The following is a 19,350-nucleotide window of genomic DNA, read 5'->3' as shown; positions in this document are numbered from 1 at the left end:
AAACAATTAACATAGAGCACAAAGGGTGTAATGAGAAGAAGCGCAGGGCTTTGCAGTTACAATCTATGTCTGGTTTTGTGAAGAAAGAAAGCCTATGTGATTACAAGAACTTTGTGTATGGGGGAGCATGCGTGTATGATAATATGTCTGTCTGGTGCGTGGATAATTTTCAACTTCAAGCAAATTTGATGGAGGAGAAGCTGTCTCAGAAATACTTAGTTGTTAAAATGAGAAGCTGAGGGAAGGGAAGGGAAGGGAAGGGAAGGGAAGGGAAGGGAAGGGAAGGGAAGGGAAGGGAAGGGAAGGGAAGGGAAGGGAAGGGAAGGGAAGGGAAGGGAAGGGAAGGGAAGGGAAGGGAAGGGAAGGGAAGGGAAGGGAAGACCATTTTCTTCATCTCAGGAGAATATTGCACTAAGAGCAGCTCATATATTCTCAGACTTGAGAGAATTTTCATGGGCTACAGCACTGTAAAACACTCTGCTGGTAGAAAAGGCTTTAGTGGTGCTTAGACTCAATGACACCCAATCCTACAGGAAATCAGACTACCTCAGCTGCAGACATCTGACCCAGGTAGAGATGCTGCTGCAAAAGGTGGAGCAAAAAGAGGCATACAGCGGGGAGGTGGCATGGAAAGGTGTGTGGAGACTGGCAGGGCAGGCGAGGACTCATCTTGTTAGTGGAGGAGACAGGCAGGAACATAGTGTAAAAGATGGATGAGCAGTCTTGCGCAGGTGACCTTTGATTTAACAAGTTCTTTAAACTCAATGTTAAGTAGAAGGTGTTGGATAAACTCAAGAGAGGAATGAGGTGATACAGTATGCTGCAAAGATGACCTTTGCAGCTCCATGGGCCGTGTCCTGCAGGGAGGAGAGGTGTGCAGCAGACCTGGGAAGAGTATGTTATAAAGGTGAGAGATGCAGAGGCCACGGATAGGAAAGCAGTAGGAGAAAGACCTTGTGAATGCTGAGTGTGAAGAAAGATGAAAGCACAGAGCGATGGATGAAATAAGAAAGATGGGGAAACTAGCGTCTGGGGCACACAACGGCTGGCCATGGAGTCTGCTGTAAGAAAAAGGAGGGCAGTGAGGAACGAACATAAAGGAAGATCAGAATTTCATTTTTATCCAGAATTTTTAATTAATGGCAAGTTGTGCAAGAGGGAGCATGCATTCAAGACACCAAATGGCAGTCTGGCCCAGCCAAGCCTGTCTGTTCTGTAGAGCATCAGTTTCAGTAAAAACACATTGCTCTGTTGTTTCATCAGTCTCACCGCTGTTGTGCATCATACGATATGGCAACCGTTCAGCCAGGCCTGGAGCCGTGCAGGCTATAATTTCCTGGTCATATGTAACTGGGTGGGGAAGAGCCCGAGTCCTGGGGGTGAGTAATGCTGGAACCGCACCATGCGGTGCTGTTCCAGGCGTTGTAGGTGTTGTTCATGTTCCCCGGGGCATCCGAACGTTCCTGCACTCTCTGACACATAAAATACCCTCCTGCAGCCTGTTTTGCTGGGCACCCGTATCACTTTTCCACATTCCCAGTGTTTCGCCGGGGCTCTCTGCCAAGCACTGTGGGTTTGAAGGTAGCACATTCGTTTCCCCCAGCAGGAGGCCCAGCCACGCCACTGTGCCAAGTCTGCGCTGTCACCACTGTCATGCCGCCGTGACGGCACTGAGCCGCCACAGGACCCTTCCTCACCTCACCCCCACCTGGAGCACTAAATGGGCTGTGTGGCATACGGAGAACACCCTGGGCCGTATACTGCAAGGAGAGGGAGGAAGGCCATGCCTGGAGACAGCACAGGCCTGTGTGGGGGCTGCACTCTGCCCAGGCCTGCTCAGTACCTCCCCCCCGCCCCCCTGCTGCCAGCCACCTTCCCCTTCCCGAGGTGTTTTCCTGCGCCCACACCTCTCCTCCGGAGCGGGTTTGTTTGCTGGGCTGTCGGGCTGGGGGCTGCGAGCCCCAGCCCAGGAGTGGGGTGTGCAGGGAGGCCAGGCTCCCGCTGGGCTCCCCAGATGGGGAATCACACATCTCCTCGCGCACAACATGAGCTGTAATTTCCGGCAGACATTTGAGGTCCCCGACATCTGCATAATGTGTGCCAGTCTCCTAGCAACCCCAACAGCTGTCTGGCATTTCCAAGATTAAACTGTAACGATACACGGCCATTGCCAGGGAACGGGGGAGAGAAGCGCCCTCCTGGCTCCTTTCAAGCCATTTATGTTTTACTCATTTCCTGCTCCGAGTAATGAGGCCAGCGATGCTGGGGTGGTGGCGGTGCTGCTGAGAAGGCAGATTGTTACACACACATGCATGTTTTTGTTTCGGGGCGAATTTTTAGCGCTCGTGAAAGGGAGGGCCCGGCAGCGCTCTCCGGAGCCTGGCAGGGGACCAGCCGGCTTCCCGGCAGCCCTTTGCCAAAAAAGCCCAGACACGAACCCCCGCTCTGCTGCCGCTCTTCACCCGCCCCGTCCCCCCGGAGCTCGCCAGGGGCCTCACGCCCGCGGCAGCGCAGCCCGCGGCCCCTCGCCGTCCCCCCCCCGGGTTCCGCCCACCGCTCGCAGCCACGCTGCGGTCCCGACCTGCGACTCTTTAATCCCCGTCTCCCTCCTCGTCCGCCCCGGGGAATTACGGCGAGAGGGTGGGGAGGCTCCGCCGTGCAAACGTACTTTCCTTGGAGGCGAAAACAACTTGGGGCCAAACGGATTCGTCGCAGCAGTGGCTTGAAAGTAGGTGAAATGTCGGCGGCGTTACCCAACGCGCGTGCCGAGCCCTGGTTACACAACACAAACAAACCTCCCGGTGATGCCCGCTGCAGTCCCCGGCCCGGCCCCGAGCCCACCCCCGTGTCCCTGTGGAAGGGCGGCAGGACGCGGCCGTGCTGGCGTGCGGCCATCTTCCCCCATGCGCCCGCTGCTGCTGCGGGCTGCCATTTGCCTCCTCCGTTATAAGTGACTAGCGGGGGTTGGTTCTTTTTTTTTTTTTTTTTCCTTTCTTGTTTTCTTTAAATTGACGTTAAAGAAGAAAAGAGAACAAAAACTTTTTTTGGCTGCAGCTTTTGGCTCCTTTTTGGTTGCTTTCTAATGCCAAGGCCAGTAGGATCCAGGAATTCATCTGCCGGTGCCAGCGAGAAAGCAGTGACCCAAACAAGGGAGCCAGGGCTCGGGCTGCCGTCCTTGCCAGGGATCAGCGAGAGGCCAGAGAGCCCATGCTGCTGAGTCATCAGCGCTCCAGCTGCTGCAGGCCTTTTCTGGGGACGCGGCTGTTGCTAAGATTCCTGGGAGCTGACTGATTGCTCCTTCTATAGCCGTGTAGCGCACACACGTCAAAGGAGCAGGGAACGGCGCTGGGTGCAGCTCAGCCCAAGAACACAGCCTGCTGGCCACGAGCGGCCAGGCTGTTCGGCAGGTCCCCGAGGCGAGCTCCTGCAGGAGCAGCTCTTTGCATCGCTGCGCCCTGTCTGCGTGGCTGAGGCTGCTTCGTGCCGGGGAGCTCTGCCCGCCTCCCGCTCGCGGAGGGGCTTCTAGAAGTGAGCCGCCCAGCCTGTGGTTCTGTGCAGTGTCTTCTGGTTGTGCGTTTCATCCCATTTGTTTCAGATCAGATAGATATTAGGAGATCAGAGTACGCTTAAAATCTATCTGTTGCGTTCCTAGCGGGGCCAGCGTTGGACCATACTCTTCAAATAGTAAATGAATACATTCAAAAGCACGCTTGAGCATTTTCCATTTCTGGGGCCAGAACTACCTGAAATCAAGGACATTTCTCATTAGGCCCCGTCACGTCAGATTGTGCTCTGCAGCTGCCAGACTGCATGGGGAGGGACTGCTGCTTCGTGTGCATCCTGTGTTTTACTTTGCCCAATTTTATCTATTAAATCTTTCTATTCTCCTGCCTTTTATCTGCCTTAGGTGCTCACCTCCCACAGATGCTGCAGTTACCCTTGTTTCCTGCTCCACGTCTGACACTTTACTAACTAGATGTACTCAGGCTTTCAGATCTCTCCATTCAGATCTGGGTTGTTAGAGCCTTAGGGTGCGGGACCTGTCTTCTCCTGTCTCCTACATTAGACACATCTCTGATTCCAAAGGAATAACTAATCACACTAACATTTAATGATGAAATCAGTAACCCCAGAGCCCGGAGTCCCTATCCCTTTTTGTTCGGTGTCTGTTGGGATATAAAACTCGGTTACAAATTGCCAAATTTTTTACTCTTTTCCCAGTAGCACCTCAGAATCTGAACCATGGACAGAGGCCACATAATATCGTACTGGAAAAGGGTCTCTGCTACAGAAGAGCCTCTGCTACAAAGTGTTCGCAGTCTAAGTGTAAGAGACAAGCAACAGGCAGAGATACATAGGGGAGGCTTTGGTCAGCAGGCCAGGAGTTGGTCTCCACAAACAAGCAGCCTAACAGATTTTTAAGGAAGATTCATGTCAGGGAGGAGGGAGACTCAGATCCTCAGAAGGACAATTTTCAACTCAATAGGTCTTTTTCTCAGGAGAGAATGGGCAACTGTGATTGTTTCCCCAAAGCAGCTTTTAAGTCACAAGTTGTGCAAGATCAGTAGTACATTTAAATCTAATTCTGTCCAAGTGAGCATAGAAATAGTGTCTCAGCATATGAAGTCTGTTCATGTAGATGCTTATAAGTACAGTCAAAAGCAGATATGGGTAAACTTATATGTTGTGTTGTGAGAAATCTGGTAAATTCCATACATACCAATGCAGAAATAAGTACATTTTAAGTTGCCCAAAGTGGATATGGGTAATCTTCATTACACCACATGTAAGAAAAGCCTGAAGGATGGCAACAAACACGCTACTGAAAAGGTACTTGGAAGCTTCACTGGAAGAAGCCACTCTGTACTGGCTGTAAAGGGACACAATAAGTGAGATTGAATAAGATTTTTATAACTTTAGTTTATACGGCACTTTAGGTACCGTAGAAAACAGGGAAAACAGAACTGCACACATTAAGTTTCCTAATTACTTGCATATGCAGACTTGGAAGCTGTGTTTGGCTTGCAGCAAGGCATTATAGTGCTCTGAGAGTGTGCCTGCATGGATGGTGAAAGCCATGTATGGTGATGGATGCTTTCATCCACTACAGGCAGCTACAGGCATGCTGACCTTAAAAATACTGCTGTTACAACATCTGAATCATGGTTTTTTGTTAGTCAAAAGTATGTTTACACTGCTAGAGTTGAGTGTTCTTCATTCTGTGGGGAACTTTATTGGGCATTTTTTGCAGAAATTCGCCCTTGACAAAACAATAAGGAAAATACTTCCTGAACAGCATCCCCCCATTCTTCAGTTTAGGGCATTTTGGTATCACAAGACCCCTTAGATGTGCTTGTAAAGCAGCAGGCACCCCTTATAATTCAGTCCGGGATGGCTGGTAAGGGGAGCCTGGAGCAGCGTGGGCTGCAGCTGACAAGCAGTGTTAATGGTGCCTTTGAAGAGGTCAGGCTCAGCTCCACTCTGAACAGTGCTGCTGTTCTGTCAGTCCACTATCAGTAGATACACCTCTGGAGCAATTAGACCTTCCAAGCTTCTACTTGCTGTCTGACCTCCTGATCCACAAACAAGATAGCAGAGTGGCCCATGAGGCACTGCTTCCCCTGCATCTACCTGGTGCTGAATACTCAGTTCTTAGCAGAGGTTCAGGTGTGGTCCTGGAATGGTGCTACTAGCAGCATGGATGTGTGGTCTCCCCCAGATGCACAGACAGGGAGAGTGTTTGCTATAGCTAGCTTCAGCATGGCTTTATTATCTCAGACACTGATGATATCCAGAGAGCCTTTAAAATGTGTCCTTTCTGTTTGTGGAAATGTTTGCTCACATGAGATGGTCATGGACAGCTGCTTCCTCAGCCTTCAAAGAAGTCATCTGAAGAGCCCTGGAAGGCTTCAGCCTTCCCCCCAACACTTTCTACATTAATTCCAGGTCCTGACATTTATTTTCAAGGCCTTCTGTGAAACCGTCCAAGAATATCTTAGAAAATTCTCTTTCTTTGCATGCTGATAGCACTGTTCCTCTGAACCCTGGGATAATGAAAGCCAAGGTCAGGGTCATGGCTTCACACATCACTCTGCTTGAAGACACAAATCTTCTTTCCCTTGCTTTACTGAAGACAGATCTGAAAACAGCAAAGAAAAACCAAGAAGGTGAAAGAAAAAAAAAAGAGAGATAAAAAGAAGCACGAGTGAAAAGAGCTAAAGCAGTGAGAGAGAGGGAGTGAGTAAAGAAACAGCTTGAAAATGACAATTAAATCAGTTGTTTTGAAGAAAAAGATTTCACCTTTCCTGAGACATGGGAAACAAAGTCAGAACACTGGGCTGTCATGCACTGCTCTGCTCTCAGATGCTCTGCAGGGAGAGCTTCTGAGCACACAGAGAAAGGAATACACATGCAGCACAAACAGAAATGCTTATATAGGCGATGTCCCTGCTTACACAGCTTCAGCCTGTCTAGCTCTGTGCAGACACCCATCCGAATTATAAGCAAAATAAAGCCTTGTGCTGCTGCAGGGTTCACAGCTGTTTTCTAATAGCATTCACAAGAGCATTTGACTTGATGGCAGCAGTGATCCATGTGGCATCACACCCCAAATCACAAGACTTTTATGTCATGTAATCTTTAGCCTTCCTCGTGTTTCCAGACGGCAACTTTACAATTATCTTTTCTCCAGTGCACTGCAGCGGTATTCTCATTCCAAGGGTGTGCCACAGCTCACAGTGAACTGATGGGAAACAATACCAATATCCGCAGACAGCAGACAGGTCTGCTGTGAGCCTGTGTTAATGGCAGAGAGCAGGGACTGGCAAGGAGAGCAGCATCTTTGCTCCCCTGCACTTTTTGAAGCCCCACAAAGCTTTTGTCCAAGATACTCAGTAGGACTGTAATCGGATTGTAAGTCTTGGAAGCGTCATGGTACTGCTTCAAGTGTCAGTGTCATCAAGGTTTAGAAAAGGTAGTTAATCACTGATCAGTTTGTGATACTAGCAGACACCAGAGATTAAAACTTAAACATAAAAATTAAATAAAACACACATATCAATCAGCATTTTACAGTGCCAGTCATTAAACAAATGGTAGCTCAGTGGCTGCTGAGCCTTTGTGCTCTGTCTTCTTCCAACACAAGTGCAGCACTTTAGTCTTACCAATAGGCAAAACTTTGAAGCAGTGACAGTCTGTAAGCTGTATTCTCCGATGGACTGAAATAAGAAACTAAATCTGAACTATTGTTCTAAATTAAATGAGCAAAAGATGTTTTGGAAGGCACCACAATTCACAGCGTTCCACAGAAGGCATTACGTCAGGAGCGTATTGACAAGTGATGCTCCACGGTGGAGCATGAGATACTGGTTGATCACAGCATCGCTGTTGAGCAAAGTGCTTAATCACTTGCTCAGTATATAAATGCATGAAGAGGTTAAAGAGAATTAATAGAGGGCAAGGAAGCACCCAACTTAAAAGGGGGCAAAAGCCTTTGACATTGTAAGCAAGTCAGATTGCTTCAGTATCTGAAAGAATACCAGAATAAATTATCCAATAATCGATTCATAAACACCTAGAGGATATCGAGGTAATCTAGGACAGCCTGGGTTCATTTGTTAAGAACAAATAATGTCAAAGTAATCTAAATCCCTTTATGACAATGTAACGGCCTAACAGTGAATGGCAAAATAATAGATGTTTATGTCTGGATTTCAGTAAGGATTTCAACAATGTCTCATTTGACCTCTGTCTAAGCATGTGGCAGGAAAGCAGTGTAAATTAAATCATTATGAAGTAGGAGCACAATCTGAGGAAAATCCATTTCTAAGGAGGAGCTCTCAGTAAGTAGGTTGCTGCCAGAAGGGTGGCTGGCATTTCAGATGCAGCCTCTGTGTAGGACTTCGCTGGTCCTAGTCAAAGATGAGAATTTGGAAGGTTCTCATTCACAGAGAAATGGCTAAAACCTGACTCAGTAAAGGCAAGCAGCATCCTTTTCCTTTGTGGTCTTTTTTTTTTTCCCAGCATAGATTAGACAGAGCTCTGTGAGCACTTAAGATATCCTACATTAGAAATAGAGCAATTTCTTCCAGCCCTGCAGACTTTACTTCCTATTTACTTAACTATTTGACTGAGATGAATTTTTTTCTGCTTGATGTTTTTATGAAACATACTTTTTTTTTAAGGCTGTTTTCTTTCCAACAGCCGTCTGTAGCATTTCGTATAACCTTAGTGTTGGGGCACTAAAAAAAAAGGTTAATCTTCGGTTGTTCATTTCTCTCTCCAAATGATGTACCTCTTCTCCTAAACTGACCAGAGGGGACTTTCTCATGCATGTCCAGAGGGGACAAAGCCTGCTTGGGCTTCCGAGCTCCTGCACTGCCTGCTCACATGCAGCTGACGTACTGAGATGCTTTTAAGCTTTGCCTTTCCAATGCTGTGGAAAGAAAGATGGCCAGGAAAATGTTTAATAGATTGTATATAGAAGCTGATATACAAATACAGTATCTCTGGAGGAGGAAATATACTGTTGTTCAGAGTTCTAATCAGACCTTTGTGCAAAGCACAGAACAGAAGGATAAGACAAGAGTCTGAGCAGCCAAAGAGATGGGTCAAAAAGTTTCCAGGGGCAAAGGGATTAAGCACACTTGAAGCAGCAGCTATCAGGTTTTCTGCTGCAGTCAGTCTTAGGGATGAAAGACTGATTCTTGCCTCGGTGTGTGTTCCAATTCTTGTTGGCAAAACCTGTAGCCACAAACCTATCATTCTGAATGGCATGTGTCACACTGACAGTGAAGACTGAAATGAAGTGTGTGCGCTGGAGCTTGAGACAGCAACAGCAATAACAACTTAAAAAAAAAACCCAACCCATATCAAATCCCAGAATCAGAATAATGCAAAGATGAATTCATTTCAAAGGGCTGCTCAGTGTCTGACTCGGGGTCATTTCAAATCAGCAGTCACAGCTGTCACAGTCGGCTTCTATAAAACATGAAAGGAGCAGAAGAAATCCCTGCATACACACACGCACACATACTTCATGTCACACGCTCATCAGGTATTCAGAGAGAAAAGAGATACATCAGTATATGCAAATATTTTCCCCTGGACACAAGTAAAGAAATGCTAACACCCTTAAAAACAAACACACGCACGTACAGAGTTACTTTCAAATGCTTGATGCATTTCTATGTAGCAGTTTTATTATTTTCTCCCCTAAATAGCCTCTCTGTGACTGCAGTGGCTGCAGCTGTCACTGTGTCATCATCCCAGTGCGTATGAGAAGGGCACAAGTCCTGGCTGTCAGAAAGCCCCGAGTCAGCAGCTTTGCAGTTCTGACACCTTCTCCCCAGCCGAATGGGGCCAGTGCGGGCATGCAGGGCCTGGTTCCAGCACAGGGATTTTAGGTGGATGAGAGCTGTGCCTCCTGTTGATTTATAAAAGGATGAAAAATCCATATCTCAGATATCTGTGGGCAATGTTTGTGATCTAACATGAGGTTCCAAAAGCCATCTCTGCACCTCTTGACAAAGATGGCAAGCTGCCTTTGGGGCAAGGCTTCAAAAAGCTGATGTTCTACCCTACGATAAGGGTCATTATTCACTCACTGCAGAGGCTGTTGTTAAAAGATTCAGAAGATTTACTTCAAAAAAATTCTCTCACTACTGAATACAGAGTTGCTGTGATGACTTTACTGATGCACCTAAATGCCAACTCTGATGAGTTAACGTAGGTAAAGGAATGAACTGGATGCCACTCGGCTTTGTAGTCCTCTCATGTCCATGGTACCTGGGTTGGGATGGTGGTTCAAGATAGGCAACACTTAATCAGGCTAGGGAGAGGTTTGTGGTGAAGCCCAAGAAGACAGAGGGGAATCAGTCTGTTTTCTGACCACGCCGTGTTTTCCTAAGTCCAGCACTCCTCTCTTCTGAAATGATGAAGGACATTTTGTGCTGGGTATAACACGGTTCGCAGATCCTTGCCCTCGCCAGGCGTACCTCGATCAGTCATGCAACAGAAGACCCAAAGTTGAGTGAAAGCATACTTTTAAGTTCTCTTGAGTTAAAGAACACAACTGCATTCTAGACAAGATAATTGACCTCACTGTTAAATTCTTTTTGTGTGTTTATCTAAACATGCCATTTGCTGATCCAAACCACAGAATATTGTTATGCCTTTTTCTTATAAATGGTGTAGTCACGTATGGTCAAAACTCTTTCCTATATGACCACTTAGAGACCATAATCAAGTTACCCCAAATAAATACGTTAACCATCCCAATTTGTCACAGAGGGATGTTTTTCATCTCTCAAGTTTTGCTTCAGATCTCCTTCCAGATGATCGATATCTTTTCTGAAGTGTATGTATTTGGTTACTTCTCATAACTGAAATATTTTTTCCAGGCCTCTGCATTCCTGGAGATTGTTCCATTTTGGAAGCTCTTGTGCTACATACATGACTTCACACTTGCCTATAGTCAGACACACATTGTTGAGAGAAGCCCACCTTACCAGCTCTCTAGATGGATCTTTAAAACTACCGTGTCCCGTCATTGTTTATTTTCTCTGCCAGTTCTTCTGTTATGCACGTTGATTCTCTGTTTTCCTTTTAGTTGGTTGGTAGAATTATTGAGTAGTTTTGTGCCCAAAACAGATTTATTGTGTGCTCAGTAAAATAACTCTCATAAGATGATGATGGTTCTCTATTTGCAATTACTTTTTTAATCATATGCCAGTTGAGTGGGAATTTAATTTGTTGAATAAAGACAACGTTGATTTGTGTAGTTATCATTACCACTTACTCCATCAATGAAATTCATGAACTCACAAAAACCAATGTTAAGTTTTTTGATGCAACAAGATTTTCCATACTGTCATGTTGTTTGGTATCAATCACATCACCATCTTTTTATACTTCATTGATTGCAAAACTAACGTGAGGCTAAGCAGCCCAGCAGCCATGTAGCATACTATCTAGCCTTGTAAATATTTGCCCACGTAGATTTGTTTTCTCCTGTGTGCTAGAATGTTTGTGGTATTTTGAAGCTTATTGCACAGAAATCAAAATTAAACATTCAGTGTGGCATACACCTTGCCTGACATCACCTTTATGGGAGTCTGTATACATTTGTCACCAAGGCATCTTCCATGGTCTGTGCTGACAGGGCACTTTGTTTCTGGGCTCTATTTCTGAGATAGGTGTGGTGTAATGCCTTAGAATGAAATGTCCTTTGGGTGCCATTCTGTTTCTTTATTATGAAATGCTTCAGGTGAGCACTTCAGACCATCTTTTGATGTTACACAGTTGAGGTAGTTGAGATGCTAGCTAGCTTCAAAAAGTTCCTTATTCCTTCTTTTAATAGTCTTGTTCACAGAGATGCATAATCATTTGAACTCATATGATCCAACCATGTGGTCTCTGAATACTTCTTTATTTAGGCATCCAGCTTCTTATCCCATATGCTAATACAGATGCACTTATATGTCTTTATGTATACCCCTGCTGAGTTAGTTTGCTGTCCAGACATGGCAATTAATCACGTAGGGACAGAAGCCTTTGACAGAGTGAAGGAGATTGTATGGCCCTTCATTCATGTAGCAACTGGATGCAGCTCTGTGGTCTGTATTCGTTGTACACCATAGGCTGCACTACAGTTCCTGAGTCATGACCAAAAAAGACATATTCCTTTACTTTGATTTAAATATTCCTGTGTTAACCAAATACTGTAGCAATGGATTTAATAAAGGATTTTACTGTTTTCCCAAATCTGTGTGAGTATAAGGAATGTCCAGTTGGGTCAGACCAACTGCTTCCAGCAGTGCCAACTGGGTAAAGCACAAAAAAAAAAGTGGTATTATACAAATCATATTGCCCTTATTCAACAAATCTGTATCCTTATGGGCCACTGTGTGGAGGAAGCTACTGAGACAGTTGCCCTCCTTCCTACTGTTGGGATATCTCCTTATGGTCATTTTGGAAAGCACAGTGTAGTCTCTGGAATTCTTCAAGCTGGTTCTGGAGTCATGAGACTTTCAGGATTCATTAAGTGAGCACATTTTATCCTCATGACAGCAGATAAAAGCCATAAAATTTGACCCCAGAACAATTTCAGAAATTGAACAGAGAAAAAAGACGGTGGCATTAGCATTTCAGAATGTCTCATTATTTTAGTTCCTGACTTCCAGTGCATGAATGCTTAGCAGAGGCAATGTTATGGTTAGTCCCCAGGTGTTTCGGCTTCCCAACTATAAAACAGAGAGTGTAAAATTTGCCTACTTCATAGGGGATTGTCATCACAATTACTTTAAAGAATGTGAGGTGTTCAGAGAGTGAGGAATCCAACAACCTGATCTAGACGTGTATGAAATAAAGAGATTTACGTGAAGTAACTGGAACCACTTCTTGATGGGGAAAAAAATCACAATCTGAGGAGGTTGTTGGGGCACTGGGAAAATGAGAACATCTGAATGTGCCATTACAAGACTGAATATTGAGAGATCAGAAGGATTAAAAGGAAGCTGTTTACAAGACTTTTTCACAGTTGTGGTAATACGGGAATCACATGAGAGGGGGAGAACTGTGCCCAGTGCTGAAAGACCCAAAGTGACTGGTCATGTCTTCTTTGCTTTCAAGTCCCAGTGCCACCGCTGGCTGGCTGTGTGTCTTGGAGCAAGTCACGCTGTGCTGAGGCATTATCCTCCCCACCGGTGGCACAGGGTAATAGTGGTCCGGACAGCAAGATGTGAGGTTAGAGGCAGGGAAGTTAGATTAAACGATGCCTGAAACTTTGTAAGCTCTTCTTGGGGATATAGTAGAAGATCAAAAATAAGACCATTTTAGACCATAACATTGGCTAGAAAAATTTAGAAGAACATGTTATTTTAAAAATAGAGTGGATATTGTTGCTCATGGAAGACAGAGAAGTGACACAGGGGCAACTTGTTCTGATGCAGAGGAATATCATCCTTCAGATCCCTGCAAAGTTAAGTGTCAGTGAGAGATGTCTGGTGGCCACAGAGCAGGGACAGAAACAGCTTTTTTCACCTCCAGCTCTGCAGGGGAGCATCAGAGCAGTCCTGGAGCCACCAGAGGATGTGTAGAGTTCTCCCTGGGAACCCATGGCAGGATGTGTGGGGGTGGCACAAAGCTGCATCAGTCTGGATATTAGGAAAAATTTCTTTACCGTGAAGGTGGTCAAGCACTGGAAGAGGCTTCCTAGAGAGGTGGTTGATGTCCCATGCCTGTCAGAGTTCATGAGGCATTTGGATAACATCCTCAGTAATTTGTTTAAACTTTTGGTTGGTCTTAAACTGATCAAGCACTTGGACTTGATCTTTGCAGATCTCTTCTAACTGAACTGTTCCAATTTCTAATTTTCTAGTTTATTTAGCCTTTGATCGTTCCTTGGAAAGCAAGTAATGCCAGGTATGATGTGACTTTTGGAACATAGGAACAATGGGAACTGCAATGGGAACTACACTGAGAACAAATAATATGCTTTACCTCAGCCAAGGGAGAGAAGTTGTGTGGTCTCAGCTGGCCTGGGCAGGGTCATGGCAGACAACACATGCTGGGAAGCGTAGCAAGGACACTGCAGGGTGCCTGCAGTACACTGTAAAGGTATTTAAACAAACCTGGCTGTTGCCAGATAATTCAGTGGCTACCTCGGTGATACACAGCCATTACAGGTCTGGATTCCTGAGCAGCTTTCCTCTGCCTGTGACACACTTGCTTCTTTGTTCCCCCCATTCCCATTGTTGCCATCTGATGTTTAATATTTAAACTCCGCGTTCCCTGGGCAGGGCCCATTCTTTTCATCTGTGTTTGCACACTGGCTAAGACGGCGAGGTACTGGTCCATGACCAGGACTACTGGGTACTATGCTAATGATTATAATGGCAGTAATTAATAATGCTTCATTCTTTGATCTCTGGGCTTGCCGAGGCAGTCAGCTGCTGCAATTGTTCTTTGCCCTAGGGCTAAGCATGTAGTCAGGTTGTTTCTTTGGCTATCTGATAGTTTGATCTCTGTGCCCCCTTCTATGTACTGATCCTACCTTCAGACTGGCAGACTAAAGGCCCCTAAGATGATTTTGAGGGCGATTGGCCAGGCTGCATTTGGATCCGCTCCTTCCATTGGGAACAGCTTGTGTTCTCCTGTGGGCTCTGCTGTTCTCAGTACTTGCACCAGCCCCACAAAGAGGTGTCCACACTGCTCTGCTCTGCTGCTGCCTTGTCACGACATAGCAGTATTTTCTACACAGATAAATATATGAATTATTCATGCAGTACTTTTACTTCCAAGTGCTTATATCCATACACAGCTGCTATTGGTTGACTGGAGATTTCAGGGAGAGAAATCAGAAGCAAGAGATATCTTAAAATATGAATGACTAACCTGAACATCTCAGGAGAGCCAAGGAAGAAATCTGAGAGTATAAAACAGTATGGATTCATTTATCATGACATAAATCACACATGTACATGTACGGCTTCTGCGTGCACAACCAGGGAAAGTTGTATGTCAGTCCTGGCAATGTTGATGGAGATGGCATGAGTGCCCTGTGCAGACATAACGGACAGACAGAAGCCGAGCAAGTTGCTTCTCCCTTTACATCTTGTTTCCCTAACAACAGAAATCATGAAAATGCTAGCTGCACCGAGAATGGGTGGATTCTTTGCCTTTTCCCTCTCCTCTTTTTCCTTTTAAAAATCATCCTAAGGTCATTACTTGTCCCTCACAAACTGGAAAGGCTCTGACCTGGCCTGCTAGGTAGCTGAATGGTATCCTTAACCGGCTGTGCCGCTGAGGGCTGAGCGGAGTGTCTGGGACAAGCCAGCTAAAGACAGTGTGGATAGCTGGGGTCCTAAAGAGAGGCTAGAGATAGCTGTGGCCTCTTCTCCCCAGCAAGATCTCTAAGACTTTCACTAGGAGTGGTGCTGTACCATCATCCTGGAAGGCTTCTGCGGCTGCAATACTATTCAGAACCCCTTATACCAGAATGCCATTGGGAAGCAGACTGTGAGGAGGTAGGAGTCTGGAAAAAGGGCAGCTGAACCCTCCTAGCCTTTATTCCAGTCTCTGTCAGAATCCAGGCCACCCAGAACAACCTAAATACTGCTCAGGTCTAAAGGGGAAACTAAAACAGTCCCTTTGGAGGGGTTGGACTAAAGCAGCAAAGATGGAAACTGCATTCCTTCAGTGAGGTCCCAGGAGGCCAGGGGACGGCCTGGAGAGGCAGGAGTAGACATGCAGGGGCGTTAGAGAATAGAGCAAGAGAGCTAACCCAGCTTTTGGTGACCTGCCTAAGCAAACAGCTTCAACAGAGATCTCAGAAATGGGGTATTTGTGCTTGTGTGAGAACCAGCCCAGAGGTATGGTTATTATCATCTGCTGAATTGGATAGAGCATGGTGGCAAGTAAAGACTGATCTCTTCTCTCTGGAGTATGTGACCTATCTAAAAATGATTGATTTTTCCTGAGAACTTGCTGAGTTTTCCAGGTTATTCAACAAGCCTTCAGCTGCAGTAGCAGAAAGGACAGAAGTGCTATTGCAGCAAACCCATCTGTTCATCTTGGAATTTCAGAGTAGGTCATATGTGACACTACACTTCGATTTTCTTGTGAGGTCTTTTGAGGCATTTGCAGGTACTTTGTTACATCCAGGCCCTGTTTTGCTTGGGGAAAAGGTTTCAGGCAGTGAAGGCAATCAAAGGTTTCCTTTCTGAATTTTCATACTCCCATCCCCTCCTCTTGGCAAAGCAATCAGTACCTCTAGCAATGGATTCAGCGTTTGCTTTGCAGATGAACTGTGGGAAGAGAGCTGAGGCCCAAACATCTCACCCTGCCAGATCCTTGCTGGCTGGACTCCTTACGTCTGCAAAAGAAGGAAGATCAACATAAAACATCTGAAAAGCAGAACTTGGAACAGTCAATTTCTTCTGAATACTAAACTCCAGGGAGCTTCTTTTCCAAGCAAGATGGGGCAGCACAGGGACGAGCTAGAAATCTTAAGTTCCATTTTATTAGTGCATTAGCAAGAATCATACATTAGCTCATTCTCATCTTGCTGCTTCACTTAATGGGTTTCAGATACACTCTGATGTCTACCCTGAGACTAACTCTGACCCCTCCTGATCTCTGGCCTGTCCTCCAGATCTGCTGCTTGCAGCTAGGAACAGAGCGAGGTCTTCCTGCAATCCTGGAAGAACTGAACTATCCAGATGCATTCAAACGCTAGTAGGCAAATGTCTTAAAAGGGCAGAATAATCCTGATGCGGGGTTACACCATCTCACACAGAGCTGTTCGTTCTTGTGCTAGATTGATGTTTCACTCCTGTTTTCTTTTGTCTAATGCAGCGTTCAGAGTCCTTCCCTTTTCATCAAGCGGCTGTGGTATTTATTATGAACACTCAGACTAACTGCTTAGGAGGCAGTTAATGAGCATGTAGTAAACAAGCAAGAGCCTGTGTAAGCAAGAAATGAAGATAATTCTTTATTCACCTCGACCACAGAATCCCGAGTCTCTGAAATCTTGGCAATCCCCAGACTCGGGGTTCCTCCTTCCACCAGGATGAGACATTAGCTAGTGTATCGAGCAATTACATAGGGTATTTTTTCTGCAGAGCCGTGACATCATGCCTGGCAGCTCCCCAAGGCACCAGATCTAATTACCTGAGTCACCAGCAAAGGGAAATTGCCAAGGGGCTGTCACTGAATTCAGCTCTGGTGAATGCAAGAGCTGAAAAAGCCAAGTGAAATGGCTGACAGCAGACAGGGGGAGGGAGAGGGGAGGAATGGAGCGGCAGCAGTTCCTTGTCAGAGGGATGGAAGGAGAACTGGATGCAGAAAGAAGAAAGAAATCCAAGGAGAAGCAGATAGGAAAGAACCATAGGGGAAACTGAGGGGAATTTCCAGGTATTCCCTGTGTCCCAGATAGTAAATTATCAGAGCCACTAGACTGATATAGGTCAAATGCTTTCTGGTATACAATTTAAAAATTAATCACCATAGGTGGAACTGATGCCCTTTTCTTTCGTGATCCCATCTGGAACCCAGGTTTCTAATTTGCTGTGTTTTTCAGCTTTCTGCTAAAGCTGTTTTCAAGGACTGAGAAACTGACCTTGGTGCTTGCCATTCCCTGCCCTGCGTTGTTCCTCTTTGCAGCTGCAATATCTTCCTTGCCTGGAGGAGTTTGCGAGGAGTACAGGGTTCCTCTGGAACAGGCACGTGGAGCCTTGTTTTCATAACCCGGCCTCTGGAGGCTCCCGTTAATTACTTCACCAGAATTCTTATATATGGCAGCAAAATGAAATTCCCCCAGCACGGGGATGAAATATAGGCCTCTGTTGCCTAAGGAGCCAGCTCTGAAGCGGTGACTTTAATTCGCAGACAAGCGTACCAGCCGATCCTCATATCAAAACTGTGGCATAAATAGATGCTGTGCACAGATCACGTCTACAGAACCGCAGATATTCACAAGGAGGATTTCACTTGCTTGTGGCATAAACACAGTCTCAGAAGGAGACTTTATGTGCTGTGCATAGGCAACACACACAAACAGAATTAGAGAGGAACACGAGCTCACACACGGACGGAGCAGGTAAGAGGGGCAAGCAGAGTCCGTGAGCCACAGAAACACACTGAGCACAAACGTGTGTGGAAGTAGCATGCACACACAAAAGCTATTAAGATGTAGATGCAGCCTCATTAATCTGGGATGTTTTACAAACCTTATTCCCTAGCTTTCATAAGGGATTTAGGTGATAAATGAGGCCATTTTGAGATCTGGCAAAATGCCGCCTTCCTCAAAGCATACGATGGAATAAAATTCTTATATAATGTGTAAAGCACCGGGGGGGAGGGGGCCTCACCAGGAGGGAACACGTGTCGCATGTAAACTATGAGCTTTATCTCTGCTGCCGTGTGGTTGTGCGAGTCTGTGGTGTGCCTGTGCTGTGGGGTTGCAGCCGCGGCCATCTGAACTGATCTGTGCGTCGGATAGGAGAGGAGGGACCTGTGAATGTGGATCCCTTACCTGCCCCCATCCTCAGGCTGGAAAACTTGAAGTGGGTGACCTCCGGGGTCTACTACAAAGGTTATGGGTTAAGCGGGAATAAGGGCCTTAATTTATCATGGGTGGGTCGGGGAGCTGTCTAGCAATAAAGATACCCTGTCAGCATCGTGACCTTTGGTTTGTTTTTGTGAACTTCTACTACCAGCACCCCAGAGGTTTAGCAGCAATGTGAGGTACGAGCAGATACGTGGGTACCTGTATTATATTACTGTCATGTTCACCAATTGTGGAACCATGTGCTAAAAACATTTACGTTACCTCTTTTCCTCTCCCCTCCCTTCCTCCACTAATTCCCAGAGCTCTGGGCACTCAGGGACGTAGCGTTCAGTCTTACTGAGGAATCCCTCTGCCTTCTCACGCACTCATGCAGCTTTGAATGGGTGCTACTGACAAAGAGGATGTTCTACCAACCAGTGCTGCTTGATCTCCTACAGACTCACATCCTTATCCTGAAACTGTGCAGTGTCCTTGTGACCTGTACATCTCTACTACACCCCATTTGGGCATGAAACTGCAGGCCTGTGTGCTGTCTGGGCACCACTGCTGGTGTCCGCCCTCCTGCCTCTCTGTGCACGCGCTAATGTGGGCTACATTGGTTTATCCAGACATTCCTTTTCGTAAAATGCATTGCCTGAGATTTTGTCTGAGATTTCACTGCCTGCAAATGCTGCAGATTGGGCTGCAGCTCATCACAGGGTTAAAAAGGTATCAAGGGAGAGAGGCGTGCAGGTAGCATAATCACATCAGCTTTCTTTCCTTGGGAGAGCAGTCTAAAGAGGAATATTTTCTTCTCTCACCGAGCAGAATTTACCTGACTAAGACTGCAGATAGGCAGGATTCAGACCTGAATCACTACAGTCTTACTGTTGGATATCTCCTTAAGAGTGAAAAAACGACAACTTTATCCTTCTGGAAAGCTATTGCCAAGAAATTACGATGGGTGAGAGAGCTGATTTATTTCTGTAAGATTACCTGCCCCCACCTCACTTTCTGATAATCATTTCCATGTCTGAAGTAAGTGACCTGTGTAATACAGCAGTCTGACTTCCGTCCTTTTCCCCGGGCATACTATCTGAGCTGGATTTGTGGAGTGCATTTGCAGAACAAGGTACACACAAGCTCCCTTTCCCTGGGTGAATCCAGGTTAACCACTGCTGCTAGAGAAATGCAGCCCATGGGCATCTGCCCAAATGGTCACCCACTTCCAAGGAGCTCGTGCTGCCTCTGCGCAAACCCAGCTACCAGAAACCCAGACACAAAGCTGACATCAGGGCTGC

At 46.1% G+C, this 19,350-nt stretch overlaps 1 protein-coding gene across 1 annotated transcript in view; it reads left to right on the top strand.

Moving 5' to 3' along the window:
- Positions 1 to 2,532: 2,532 nt before the first annotated feature.
- ANGEL1 (angel homolog 1) overlaps positions 2,533 to 19,350 on the top strand; it is a 74,937-nt gene continuing 58,119 nt past the window's right edge. The window contains exon 1 of the mRNA XM_025150750.3: positions 2,533 to 2,728. The gene's annotated coding sequence lies outside the window, so the exon portion shown is untranslated. The remainder of the gene's footprint in view (positions 2,729 to 19,350) is intronic.

Source organism: Gallus gallus, chromosome 5 (genome assembly GCF_016699485.2).
Source record: "Gallus gallus isolate bGalGal1 chromosome 5, bGalGal1.mat.broiler.GRCg7b, whole genome shotgun sequence".
NCBI lineage: Eukaryota > Metazoa > Chordata > Aves > Galliformes > Phasianidae > Gallus > Gallus gallus.
This window is presented reverse-complemented; position numbering and strand designations above follow the sequence as displayed.